The sequence below is a fragment of the Eretmochelys imbricata genome, chromosome 5 (assembly GCF_965152235.1).
Source record: "Eretmochelys imbricata isolate rEreImb1 chromosome 5, rEreImb1.hap1, whole genome shotgun sequence".
Lineage (NCBI taxonomy): Eukaryota > Metazoa > Chordata > Testudines > Cheloniidae > Eretmochelys > Eretmochelys imbricata.
In genome coordinates, this window is record NC_135576.1 from 133046289 (window position 1) to 133061091 (window position 14803).

The 14803-nt window shown below is 42.1% G+C and overlaps 1 protein-coding gene across 2 annotated transcripts in view; it reads left to right on the forward strand.

Moving 5' to 3' along the window:
* Nucleotides 1–6974: 6974 nt before the first annotated feature.
* Nucleotides 6975–14803, forward strand: part of ZNF462 (zinc finger protein 462) — a 101824-nt gene continuing 93995 nt past the window's right edge. The window contains exon 1 of one of the 2 annotated variants that reach the window (XM_077817941.1): nucleotides 6975–7161. The gene's annotated coding sequence lies outside the window, so the exon portion shown is untranslated. Of the gene's footprint in view, nucleotides 7162–7520; nucleotides 8410–14803 lie in introns of those variants that run through there. The other variant, XM_077817943.1, reaches the window with a different exon arrangement.

The following is a 14803-nucleotide window of genomic DNA, read 5'->3' on the forward strand; positions in this document are numbered from 1 at the left end:
GACAAGGAAGTTTTCAGAACTGAGTCAAAATGAGTGGATTGGTCAAAATTTTTCTGGGTTTTGATGGAATATTGGGTTTTTGACTAAATTAACATTTTCATGGAAAGTGTCTGATTTTCAAGTAAAACTGTGATTTTGTTGAAAAACTGAAAATTTACTGCAGAGGGAGGAAAACCCTACTTTCTGGCCTGCACTAGTGATCTGTACACTCTTCGGATAGTGAGCTGACATCAAATGCCAATCCAATACCATTCCCTCCCAACAAGTTTCCTTTACAACATTCCTCATGCCCCAAAGAGCATATCATTCTAGATGTCTGTAAAGTATCTAGCACACGCTGGGGTGCCTCTATAAATAATAACCCTTCATGAATCTTATAACTACTCAGCATGCTTGCGGCAATTATATCTGATACCTTCCAAAAACAATGTTAAAAGAACTAAGGTTTCTCAAAAACTTCTGTAGCTCTCTCAGGAGTGAGAATCCTGGATTATTTACACAAGTTTTTACTTGAAGACAAAGAAAATCCAGTGGGTAGGTGTCCCTGTTTCTCACACAGGTGGGTGGAGTCTCCCTGCTTCTTTCCAACCAGTCTTCCAAGTTCTTTAATCTCTGGACATTAAAGAAGTAAGTTCTTTACCTGGGTAAAAGAACAGTATATTCTAATCTTCTCAGAAGTGAGAGTGAATCTCTCTTAATACCTGCAGAATGTGATATTCAAGAGAAGGAGAATGTTAGTCAGGTCCTCAGTGGAAAAATTGAGAGGCTAGTTTGTTAGGCCTGGTCTACACTAACTAGGTCAACATAGCTATGACAATCAGGGGTGTGAAATATTTTTATGCCCTTGGGCACAGTGATTATGGTGACCTAACTCTTGGTGTAGAAGCAGCTAGGTCTATGGAAGAATGCTTCCATCACCCTAGCTACCATCACTCAAGGAGGTGGTGTTTCTACAGCAAAGGAAAAACACCTTCCATCGCTGTAGGCTGCATATACACTACAGGGTTATGACAGCATAGCTACAGCACCGTAGCTATGCCACTATAGTCCCTGAAATGTAGACATCAGATTAAGGCATTGGAAGCCTCTGTGGTGTAGGATAAAAGGACCCTTAAAGAGAAAAGTGTATATAAAAGTTTCCTGGCACTCCTATCAAATTTATTCTTACTTGGCTTGTGAAAAGAGGCATCATCCGCTCTACAGGTGAAAAGTACTAATTAGGGGAACTCATTTCAGAACTACTTGCTACATCAAATCCAGAAAGGAATAATTTCATGGATGTCCAACCATGACTTGGTCTACACTAACAATGTATGTCTGAATAACTACATGGAAAAGCCATACCCATGAGCGACATAGTTATACTTATATAACCCCCGGTGTAGAAAGTGCTACGTCAACAGGAGAGCTTCTCCAATCATCATAGCTACTGCCTCTCAGGGAGGTGGAGTACCTACACCAACAGGAGACATTCTCCCATTGGTGTAGGTAGCATCTTGACTAAGTGCTACATTGGTGCAGCTGCAGCACGGTAAGTGTAGACGAGCCCTGAGCAACCAAATGATTTAACTCTTCAGCAGAGGACTGGCATAACTAAGCACATTATTTTAACAGTGAAATGTTGGGCTTGATATGAAAATTATTCTGTGAATTCCTGTGGCCTGTGTTATACAGGTGGTCAGACTAGGTGATCAACATGGTCCCTTCTGTCCTTAAAATCTATGAATCTATGAAATCAGCAGAATTACATTGATATCAAAACATGAGGCCCTTCTAGCAACTGAAGCCTTTTTCTGACAGTTATAAAGTAAAAAGGGGTATGTATTTCTTCTCTTCATCACAGCACAGGTAGGGTTACAGGTGATAATACTGATAGTAACCACCTCCTTGATCAAGGGAAGTATGATATTTCTGGAATAACAGATTCTAAAATGTCATTCCACTTTCTTGACTGGGATACATTACTATTGATTCAGAAATAGTGGCAATATTCCTTCTTTGTGTTCCACTCAGTTCCCTCCTGTTACTTGTTTAGAAGGTTTTTGGAATGCCTCTGTGCTCCCAGATGCCTCTGTGCTTTCATCTGTGGATTTGTCTCTTCTATTAAGTTCCTGGGTGTGGAGTACCAAGCAGACTAATGGAACATCCTAATACTTGTTTTGCTCCTACTGCATAGCAAGATGAGTGGGTCATATTGGTATTATACTGTAGTTTTACATGTGTATTACCTTACTTAAATAGATCACTAATCCCACTCCATCCTGTCTACAACAGTAGCCAGCACCAGACATTTTAGAGGAAAATGTAAAACATCTCATATAGACACCTATGCCATAAAAGGCCTTGGGAGAGGCAGTTATTGGTTGATCTGTGTCCCAAAGCATGAATGTTTATTTTATCCTATTAATGAAACTACTGACATTTCTGTAAATGTCTAATCCTTTTTAAAATTCAACCAAACTCTTTGCATTGATGATATCTTGTGGCAGTGAGTTCCACAGACTGAATATGTGCTAGGTTTTAAAATGCCCTTTTCTCAGTTTTATATGTGTTGTCTTCTAACTTAATGCCCCTTTCCTTCCTATTATGAGAGAGGAAAATAGAAGCACTTGACTGACAGTCACCATTCATTATTCAACCCTTCCAAATGTAATAGTCCTAAACATTTTAAGCTCTCTTCACTATGAAAGTTTTTGCAAGATTCTAAATACTTTTTTTTTTGTCCTTTCCTTGACTTCTCCCATTTCTGCTCCAATAGTGTTGAGATGGGGTAACCAGAAATAAACATAGCATTGAAGGTGATAGTGTATTGTTGATTTATATATGTGTGTTTCCAATATCATCCTTTACCCCTTTCTTAATATCCCCATACATCTTATTTGCACTTTTGTTGTTGTTCACTGGTTCTCATGAGCCGTTACAATTAATTTAGAACCCATCAATGTGCATGAGTGGTTGAAAACTGGAAGGACAATGTGTGTTACCTTGAATTTCGTCTGGTGTTGTGCTTCTTAGCCACCTACCTTGGCCAGGTCTTTCTCGTTCTCATTATTCCTTTATACCAAAAATGAAAAGTTTATTATTTTAATCGGACCTGACCCTATTCCCATCATAGTCCACAGGAAAACTTCCACTGGCTTCAAGAGGAACAAGAATAATGCTGTAGTGTTAGATTGTAACCATTCTGGTGAAACAAGATTTCCATTTTAAAAACAAACAAAAACTGAATGAGGTCTGAGCTCCTATGTGGAATGATGGGACAACAAAAAATATGACAGGTTTCAGAGTAGCAACCATGTTAGTCTGTATTCACAAAAAGAAAAGGAGGACTTGTGGCACCTTAGAGACTAACAAATTTATTTGAGCATAAGCTTTCCTGAGCTACAGTGATGCACAGCTACAGAGGATTTAGGTTCCTGTAATAGATTTTGCTGGTTTCCTACAGATTCAGTGCTTTCATTTTTAAAAATTATGCTTCTAGGCCCTCTGGTTGTGAAGGTAACCTTCAGAATGTAAACAAAAGCATTGTTGTCTTGGTGAGTCATCAGAGACCGAAATGCCAGCACCAAGAGAAGTGCAAACTTTCCTCCTTCCTCTTAATGGGCTGATAATTTGAGAGGCTAATTAGGATCACTTACGTGTCAACACAGTTAACCTTTTTATTGCTGATCACCATACCTGAGACACTCCGTTTATATGGTCACCTCGGGTGGATGGACCCACCTGTCACATCTTGACACTTCATCCCTTTTACATTCCTAAGAAGAGGGCTGTAAGTTTTGACAGTCAAACACACTTTCGTTTACTGTATTTGGAAAGGTTTCAGAGTAGCAGCCCTGTTAGTCTGTATCCGCAAAAAGAAAAGGAGGACTTGTGGCACCTTAGAGACTAACCAATTTATTTGAGCACAAACTTTCGTGAGCTACAGCTCAATTCATCGGATGCCATGGCTTATGCTCAAATAAGTTGGTTAGTCTCTAAGGTGCCACAAGTCCTCCTTTTATTTTTTTTGTATTTGGATAGTTGATGAACTTGCCATTTTCCTTCTGTATGTGAACTGCTGCCCCATAAGCTAAAATCTTGGGTCTCCTGATTGCAGTTTGTGGAGTTGTGTATATTTCCTATACTGCAGCAGTGCGGAGAGCTCACTTGAACGGTCAATATTTGTGTAATAGGGCTAAGCAGAACAGATAATAGAAACACAGATATCTGTAGATATCTAAAAGTTTGGGGGCATGACAGTACCTTCAGATTTTTATAAAATTCCTCCAGATTTCTATTTTTCATGATTCATTGTTTTCAGGAACATAGGAATTGTCATACAGAACCAGACCAGTGGGTCCATCTAGTCCAGGAGTCTCTCTCCAAGAGTGACCAGCACCAGTTGCTTCAAAGAAAGATGGAAGAAACCTGCAGAAGGAAGTTATGGATTAACCTGTTCACAGGAACAATGTCTTCCTAATCCCCGTTAGTCGGGGTTTAGTTTGTGCCTTGAAGCAGGAGGGTTTTCATATCCCTGCCCAAACTTCCACCTCAAGAAACCTTCTGCTAAACTTGACTTCCGTTAGTGCACGTGTCATCTCTTGTGTTAAAGGGGAACGGATGGGTGGCTCATTCATTTATTTGAGAGGGGATATTTTAGGGAACACTTCCCCCTTTCAGTCCTCTGAAGGACCTGAGGGGGAAACAGCTGCATCTTCCCCGTGTCTTACAGTCAGTAACCGAGCTCTTTGTGGGAGAGAGGCCCCCAGAACAGGACGGCAGCCCTCTGCCCTGGCGATTGACTGGAGTCTCGGACCAAGAGGCTACATCAGTTCAACGATTGAGATTTTTTTTGGGGGGGGGGGGACAGAAAGAGGGGCAAGAAAGAAACTACCTCGCTGGCGATTCTTGTCCCAGGCTTGATGTTGAGCCTCCATCCCGGTGCACTGGGGGTCATTTCCCCGGAGCCTAGCCTGACAGAGGCGTCGCTGGTTTTCTTGTCTTTTCTTTCCATCACGTTAAAGACAAAGAGGTAAAGTCTCCCCTCCGCCGCCGAGGGGACGTCAAAGATCCTGTAACCGTCCCGGCGCCCTCTTCAAGCCGAGGGATGATTTACAGAGACCTGCTGCCAGACACAGGCACGCCCTGGCCGCCGGAAAGCCCGTCCCTCCCTTCCCTCCTGCTCTTTTATCCGCTCCCGAGGCTGCTCCATGTGTCTGCGTGAAACCCCCAGAGTCCGTGGGAGTTCCCAGGCTTCCCCAGAACCCCCCCCCGCGCCCCACGGTGCCCCAGCCACCCTCCTTCCTCCCCTTTCTACCGCCCTGGCCGGGGATGCTCGCCTTCGTGGGAGGACGAGTTAATGGGAGCACTCTGGTTTTTGCTTTAACCAAGAGCGATGTGAGGGATGAATGAGACGCTCCATTGTTTTAATAGCTGATGGTTACATGGCATGATCTGATTAGCATCTGTCTCCCTTCCTCGCTTGGTCTGTAGCTGTTGAGTTGGGATTTTAAAGAGAACAGAGCTGTAATAAACCACCTCCGTATCTCTAATAAAACCCTGGCACCTTTAAGAAGATCCTCTCCGTCCCGCCCTCACACCACAAAAGGGCTCTTCCTGTTCGCCCAAACTAAAGCCCGATCAAAAGAACCTTTAATTAAAGTTCTGCTTCCTCTCCTAGCCATATAAAGTGCAGCACAGCTGGAGGACAAGAGAAGTGCCCGTGATGAACACAGTCATGCCCTTGCCCTTTGATTGCTTCGGCATCCCTACAATGTATTGATGTTTGGAGACCGGACCCCTCCCAGTCCCAGATTCCCGCCCGGGGGGTGATCTAGAATGGAAACGGGGGAGGGAATCATTTGCAAAAGAGGTGGCTCAGAACGATTTTTGGAAAATTACACTAAACAAAAATTCAGGGTATAACAACTCCATCTTTGCTTTCTTGCCTTCAACATCATGACACCTGATCATTATGAGCCTTGATTGTTACTTTCCAAGGTTTAAAATGTTCAGCTACAGACAAGTTGGGGCTGGAAGGTGTAAAAGTTATTTTAAGTAGGGGATTTCCTCCCCCCGCTCCGGCCAGAACATTTCACAGATCTAGAAAGTAATGTTGGTGCTCGGTGTTACAAGCTCTCTTTTTCCTACACGCTTATGAGTAATGAAAACCTAGCAATGGCAGAGTCTTTATGTCCGGGAGAAGACTTCAAAATACGTGCCAGCAATGGACAATCCGAGTCCCTTTCCTCCCCATCAAATGCAGGCTGGAAGGGAGATTAAAAACCAACCACGTGGTGAATCTGGTTTTATACTTTGCAACCTCCAGCCCCATTATGTTCTTTACCCCGCTCAGGGAAGATTAGCCTCGAGATGGATGTGTCTGAGGGAATCAGCTTAGGGGCACATCTGCATGCAGGAACCGGTTTTTGCCATGGCTGGTAGAAAGCTATGACCCAGCAGGCGAGATCCATCCGAGCGGGCTGTCTCAGCTTCGCCAGGGCTAATGAGCGCTTCGGTGCAGGAGGCGGTGTGAAGGCAACAGCTTGGAATGGGAAGCTCTTTAGATCGCTTCTCCCCCCTCCACGTCCTCGCGCTGGCCTCTGAGTGACTCCATGTCCCAAACCTTAACTTTGTAACCACCTTCCCTCCTCTTAATCTCCTCCATCTTCACCACCTCCTCTATCAGCATCATCTTCTCCTCCTCCTCCTCCTCCATCTCTTTCTTTCCCTCTCTCCTCCCTCCGTGTCCCCCCTCTTCTTGCCTTTTCCTCCTCTCTCTTTCTCCTTCTCTTTTTTTCCTCCTCTTCCCCTCCACGTTGTTGTTGTTGTTAGAAAGGCTTCGTGCACCCCCTGGTGCTCTTGCGTTTTGTGTGGTAGGAGAGGAGATTGTCTTCTTTCTCTCTCTCCCTCTGGTTGCTCATTATTCAGAGAGAGACACAGAGGGTGAGAGAGAGAGAGGGAGAGAGAGACGGATATCTCAGGTCATCTGCAGCTGCAGCAGCAAGCCAGCGAAGGAGAGGGGGGAAAAAGCAGGGAAAGATGGCGATCCTCCATTGCTGAGACCTGGCAAGGAGCACATGAGACTCACATAACAACTTCCACAACAAGCGCAAGAAGAAGAGCTAGACAGAGAGGAGGAGGAGAAGAAGAAAGCAGCGGCAGCTTCGGGACGCTACTGTAAGTTCTTGCAATTAAAATCCATCTCCGGTTTGGCTTTGGAGAGATCATCTCTCTCTCGCGCCCCGTATTTTTCTTTCTTTCTTTCTACCACCCCTTCTTCCTCTGAAATCCATTCATTCGAGGAAGGCGAGGAGGAAAAGAAAAAAGGGGGGGTGTTTTGTTTGAAAGAGAGAGAGAGAGAGAGAGAAGTCTCTCTTGCATGGAGGAGGAGAAGGAGGAGGAGGAGGTGCTGGTGGTGGTGGGAGGAGGAAGGCGGTTAATTAATTTTTTGTTGTTGTTGTTGTTGCATTAAGGGGGGGGGGATATGGGGCGATAAGTGAGAGATCAGCAGAGCTGGGGGGGATGGATGGATGTGTGTATGTGTTAGGAGTGGATGGTGCCTGGGTGTGTGGACTTGGATCAGAGACGGGAGAGACACAGAGGAGAGAAACGCTCCGTGCTGGCACGACCCAGGCAATCGGGTGACCTCTTTCTTTTTCTTTCTCTCCTTCCTTCTCTCCTCTTCCTCCTCCCCTGGTGCAACGCTGGTCCCTCGCCCAGGTATTTGCCTCCTCGCCCCCCCTTCCCTCCGCCTCTCCTGAAGTTGGGATGTGGGGGTCTCCGGCTGGGTCTCCGGGGGGGCTGGTGGTTTCTGAAGGGGGTTGCTTGGAGGAGGACAGCGTTAGCTGGAGAGGAGAAGCCATTACACACGCTCCTGCTCTCCTCTGAGAGGGAGAGAGAGAAAGGAGGAGGAAAGAGCCTCACTTCTTGCTCAGTTCCCCGAGTGTCTCTGTCTTCCAGCCACACAGGGAAGAAAGAGCGTCCCCCCCAGCAGCTTTCCCTCCTCTCCCTTTCCCTTCCTTTATCTCCCTGTCCTCCATTTGCAAGCTGTCTGCTTTGGTTCCAGTCCAGACTCCACCACACAAAGCTCGCCCCCTCCCCCCATGCAGACACAGTCTCCAAGCTTTTTATGTCTCCTGGAGTAACCTTTCTTTTCTTCTTAGCATTGTAGTTTCTACCCTACACAGAGTGAGATCCTCCTGAAGCTCCCTGTAGATGAGATATGATAGGATCCCTCCCTCCTCTCTTCCTTTTTAAACAAAACAAAACAAAAGTTTCATTTGTTTTAATGTCAGCAACTGGAAAGACCTTCAAGTTTGGGGGCTTTCTGCTGCTGCTTTTCGTGTGTGTCTGTTTGTCTCATGAAGCGGCTTGCATGTCTAAGAGGAAGTGACTAGTTTGGCAGAGAGCTGTGATCTGAGTCAGGTAAGCCATGTCATGTTCTGTAGCTCCACCAGAAAATGGAGGAGAGAGACAGAGAGCAGGCTCCCAGTAGACAAAGCTGAGATGGGAAGTGCTCATTATGGATGTCTCTCCATTTTTTGAAGCTTTGCTGGCAGTGGCTGGCTTAATCATAGTTTATTTTTTCCCTTAAGGGTTCTTCAGTTTTTCAGTGTGCTACATTTTTGATGGTTCTTCTCTGTGACTTCATTCTATAAGGAAATGGAAGAAATTTCTTAGGCTCTCATCCACACAGAGAAACACTTCCTGAGGTTTTTTCTCTCTAATTTTCATGTTGAAGTCAACCTTTTAGATTTTTCTTCTGGTTGAACTTCATGGGATTTGAGATGTTGATTCAGTTGGCCAAAAACCTAATTTTTCTTAAGTATTTGGAGGTAAGTGTCTATTGCTTGAGGCTGCTCAGGTTCTGCTCAGGTTCTTCTGCAGAACACCATGAAATGTCAGTCATTACTATAAGGGAATGTTGGTAGCCTGTATTGAGCATTTTCATTTCTGAGGCTCATCAACATTCCTTCTTTTAGATACATTATACATTTAAATGAAACCCTGTTGCCAACTACTTTGGTTCCATGTTTGCAATGCCACAAAGCTTTCAGAGGTGCCTTGGGGCAGGCTGGAAAGGTGAAGGTTCTTAAGGTACCATAAAGGATCTGGTTTCTCATTGAGGTTTCTCTTTTTCTTCATGTTGTCTGACTTAAAAACATCCAACAACTTTCATGTTTCCTGTGTCTTAAAAATGCATATTTCTGAAACTGTCTAGCAACATTGGTGTTCTGGTTTATTTTTAATGACATTATGGAAACCTAAGATCTAAAAAAAATATGATGGCATATTTCTTCAAAGCTTATTTCTTTTTACCTTTTAATATGGAATAGTTGAGGATAGCCTTAAAAAAAGGATGGATAGCTCAGTGGTTTGAGCATTGGCCTGCTAAACCCAGGGTTGTGAGTTCAATCCTTGAGGGGGCCATTTACGGATTTGGAGCAAAAATTGGGGATTGGTCCTGCTTTGAGCAGGGGGTTGGACTAGATGACCTCCTGAGGTCCCTTTCAACCCTGATAGTCTATGATTCTGTGCCCTATCACCCTCTCCCCACCAACCTTTGCAGATTGGTTGCAGAGTTTATGCAGTTCTTCAAAAGTGCAAACTGGAATCCTAAAACATTGCAGCATTTAAAGGAACTACAATATACAGTTTGGAAGCATGGGTCAGTAGAGAGGTGTGAGTAAAGTGCTTTGTACTGTGTTCAGAATATTTTGAAGAGCTCAAGAAAGCAATATGGCGGTCGTAGAAAATAATACACACAAAAGTAGAAATACTTGAGACGGTAGTTGTTGGAGTAGAACTTGGTGATGCTAGCTGCTAGAAGGTTTTAAAAACATTTTCTTGATCATTTCCAATTTTTTTAAATGGTAGTGTACGTTCAACATTTTAGGTGGTGTGGTTCCAGAGTTTTGGTTGCCAGTGTGTCTTGCTCAGTTTCTGAAAGGCTACAAACATCTGTGTCTTTCTTTGAAACAGCACTTTTGTGGGATGAACTTTGGAACCCTAATTTCAGATGTGTTTAAGGTTACACTGAAACTCAGTAAAAAACAAGGAAAATCCATCTACTGTCTAATCAATGGTATGGGCCTGATTCAGTGACCACTGAAGTAAATGAAAAGGCACTCATTTAATTCCATAAGTTTGGTTCTCGTCCTCATTGTCCTTCTCCCATCCCTATAACTGTGAAACTATTTTTAGATATATACATTCCATAGCCAAAAGAGTAGTGAATTTCTAAAATGAGAGAAACCAAAGGGTTTGTTCCTACCTACAGAACATGAAAAGTGTTATCTTGCAGTTGGTATGAGATTTAAGGTGAAGTACCTTAAGGGAGGGCTGACTATACATGTTGTAGTGATGGCACTATAGAAAATCCTAAATTAGTCACTATGAATGTAAAAGACCACACAACACTCTTCATGTTTGGAGGAACATGGCCTTATTCTCACAGGAATGTTCCTGCTAGTGAAGATTCTTACTCTGGATATTTCCAAGCAGCAACTGAAATTCACATCACAGCAAATGGACTAGATAAGTATGGAAAAGCTGGTAAACTTTAAAGTAACTTTGGAAAGAATGTCTTATTTTCTAAATAGGAAAATAAGTTGTTCTCTTGACTTTGATGCTCTATTCCTTGGTTTAAACAATAATTAATTACAAACCTAATAAAAGCACATACCACCATGAGCTATGTTGTTGAAGAACATGGAATGTAAAAAAAGCACTATTGAATATTTCAAGTTGATAGAGACTAGAGATGCTATTTCACTATCCAGGAAAAATAAAAAAGTATTAATGTGTATATATAATGAGTTCAGAATGTGAACAATCTAATGTGAGTGCAAAATTGGTTGGTTGATATGGAAACTAGAACAATCACAAGCAGAAGTGTAAGATTTTGGGGTGGGGGGAATTTATTGTTGCAACTCAGTAAAGCTAAAAAGAGATTTAATCATGTTATGCATTGGTTTGTGACTTAAAGGAAGACTGGTATTTGGAAGCCATTAACTGATTGTGAGGATGGCTGATAAGTATTAGGAGAAAATGCTCCACATAGATACTTAGACATCTGGCAGATGTTATGCTGGGCCCTAAGGAATGGACAGTTTAATTTTAGCACTAGAAAGGAAATAGGAAGTACTAAAATCTTATTATAGGTCAAACTACAGTTTGAGGAAGGTTATTCCAAAAAACAAAGATACTTCTTGAAATGCCGAACTCTCAGAAACAGAATAGTGAGCAAAAAGCTACTCCCATGATGGTTGTGTGGACTTTCTATAAGCACATGCAAGTTTACAATAAGAATTAAGCAAAAAGAAAAGGAGTACTTGTGGCACCTTAGAGACTAACAAATTTATTTATAAGAATTAAGATTGTTCTATTCTGCTCTAATACTATCTGTGCATGTTGTTGCAGGTAATTTGCCAAATTGAGCTAAAGAACACTGCTTTGTAGCTTTTAAACTGTGGAAGAAGGATGTAATCTGTAAAATTGGTAAATAATTAGGTAATATTCCTTAACCAGATTTGTCTTATTATAAATCTATAATTGACCAAACTCAGGGCAGAAAAATATACCCCTAGTTGTATACTAATCAAGAATAAGAACACTTAGTTGAGCTAAAATGTTGCAAAGAGTAATTTGGGGAGGTGGACTAGTTGTGGGGAAGAAAAGTCTGCAAAGCACGTCAAGTTTTTATGTCATTTTAAATTAGTTTGTTTTTCTGAACTTCGTGCTAAAGTTCTGTCACACCATGGAGGAAGCCTTATAGCAATATTTATCCAGAAGGTTCCAGTAGGCTCTCTTGGACTGAAAGAATACATTTTATAAACTGTTCCAAGTCTTCTACCAGTGACAGAATTCTTTAATTTTCATTAATAATGAAAGGGAGTAGATTTGTTCTGAACTTCTAGTTGGTGGCTTCCGAAAAGATATCCATTCCCATCAGTCTAAACATCAGTGTTTCTCCAAACACTGTGGTGTACTGAACTATCTTGCTGATGACAGGAAATGATTCTTATGGAAATCTTTCAGATAATAGTAAAATGTAATATGAGCCCATGGGATTTGAAGACCAAGTCTTGAAAGTGTTAACTAAAGAGTGGGGGGTGGGGGCACACTTTACTCTTCAATGTGCAGAAGTAATTCTGAAGAAAAAACAGGGCTGAGATAAGAGTTAAGATTGCTTAAATGTTCTAAAATGTATAAGACCAAGGAACATGAATTCTTAAATCTAAGAGGGTCTGAAGAAGGTGGTGTGATGCAAGTCTTCAGTTGCTGGCAGAGACACAGTTAACATTGTAAATGGTTGAACTTCAGCATGGCACTTCTCCAAACGAGTTGACTGTTGAAAATAAAATGTTCCAGAAGAACTGGGAGAACAGGAAAGAAGTTAAAATAGCATGGTTTGTATGCCAGTGCTGAAAGAAGAAAAAGGGGGAGGAAGGGAGATAGCTTGACTTATGATAATTATCTTGTTGGTTGTAGTGAAAAGGGTTTAGTAGAAGCTTCCAAATGAGGGGACTTGATTAATAAGAATTCAGACTTCCCTTATGCCTTGTGTTTTGGAAGCATTCTTTTGTCTACTCAGCTTATTTTTGGGAGGTTGAAATCACTGGGGGGAAAAGTCAAATGAGATTATTTTTTTCTTTTTCTTTTTTTTCTTTTAACTTTGGGAATAAGACCACAAGATTTAACATTTTGTCATTGTTGTCTTAGAGTTTTGTGAAGCTACATGTTGCAGTACAGACACAGCATTAGAGAAGCTTTAAGATATGGCAAAAGTGTATCTTCATTTTCCAGGTACTTGGAAGTACCCAGGCTCATCTGTGGTTTCTATTTTTACTGTTTTCTATCTTCAGCAAGAATACTTTCATTGGTAGAATTGCTTTGTTCAGCTTGGGGCACTGTTTTATTATTGCAATATTCTCAAACCATTCTTGCCTAATTGCTAATTGAAGAAACTTTTCTTAAGCTATATTTGGAAAGAACTCCCCCCCCCCCCCCCCCCCCACAGTGGAAGGTCAGGACCACTTGGTATTTATTCTCTAGACATAACCTGCTCTGTTTTTTCAATTAATTGAATGTCAATCCTGGATAGAGCAACAAAAAGCTGTGTCTTCTGACCTCCCTTTTTCTCCTTGTGCTGAAAACCCCAATGTTTTTGGACAATCTGAATGCAGTTGCTGAAACCATGGAAGATGAACATGCACAGTTAGCCCCTGAAGGGGGTTCATGATGTAACTAGGTGAGGCTGGTGTTGTAAAGGCGTAGTATTTTGTGAAAAGGGTGGGCTAGGAAGATCCCTCAAGGAAGCCAAACTGTTGGGACTAGTTTTTGCTAAAAGAGAATACAGGCGAGGCACATAACTATTGCTCCCAGATGGGGAGTCACATACATTCCTTCTAAGAATAAAAGCTTCATGATGCAGTCAGGACAAAGAGCTGTAGTCACAGCAACAATGTCATCAGTGATTAGAAAGGACTTATGGAAAACTTAACTGGGTAATGACCATTTCAAGGCTAATGTAGTGAAAGCTCTAGAAGCACTTGATTGACTTGCGTCACCACAAGGGAGTAGGCCTGTCAATTTAAGAATCCAGTTTTCACCATGGATGATGCTTATATTTTTAATTGGGAAGAAGATAAAACTGAATTGTTAGGTTTGTGCTGAAGTCTGTGGGACTCTCCCAGGATCTTGTGGGTATGGGGAACAAGTAATCTTCACCCCATACATTGTGGGTCTGCCTTTTCCCTTCTCCGATGAATGCTATATGTATGCAGTTTAATAATTTACCAATTGTTAAGAAAAGGAATGGGTAGCAGCATAATATGGCATATTTGCAAGACATCTTACAAGCACATCTGCGACCCTGACCTGAAGATTAAGAAATAGGATATTTAAACCATTGCATTGTTATTGCTAATGAAAAGCTTTGGAAGGGACCTGAAAATTAGAATCCCAGCTGCTGTCAAGGTAGAGGAAATAAGGCCTTCAAAGGATGCAAGGATTAGAGTGTCAGGAAAAGCAAACAGTAGCATCAGCACAAGTAGAAAATAGGCAGGGCTGTGCAGCCAACAGAAAACTAGGCTAAGGCATGCCGTAATTATGTGTAGTGGAAACTTGCTGGTAATAGAGCAATTGCGTGGGGTAGAGAGGCATTAGAATGATTTGTGAGACAAAACAAAGCAGATGTTAAGAGGCAGAATGATATAGGGAGACTGAGAGAAATCTGTGCTCATGATAATGAGGGAGAAGACTTTACTGAAACATACTAAAAATGGAATTTTCTGATATATAGAGAGAGTATCTCTTTCCATGATCTTCTGGACAATAAGGGCTTCACTGCACTAGCTGAATGAGCAAGCTCTCTCTCCCCTGCCCCTTGTGTCTTTTTGGGTCAAACTGTGTTACTTTGCGATGACATCACTTGTCATGGGATGAATTACCTTCCTGAACATTCTGGATGGAGATTAAATGGACCCAAACTGCTGGAATACAACAAAGTGGACATTGATTGCAATGCTAATGGATTCAAACCATGATGGTTTGTTGTAGGAGGCCCATAAAAGACTTCCCTTCCACATATTGCCAAACTGTCTCTGCTTATTGGCTAAGATAGAATTGTGTGCATATTGGAGGTGGTGGGAGAGGGGGGAGAAAACAAAATCCTGTACTCTTGTTTCAAATGAAATTTTTTGAATTATTCCTTAAAAAGGTAAACAAAATAGCTAAGATGCAAGGGTTCATGTGTCTGGAGATTCACGTCAAGAGGTCAGTGCCATTTTACGTGCAGAGTGTGGTGTATTTACCT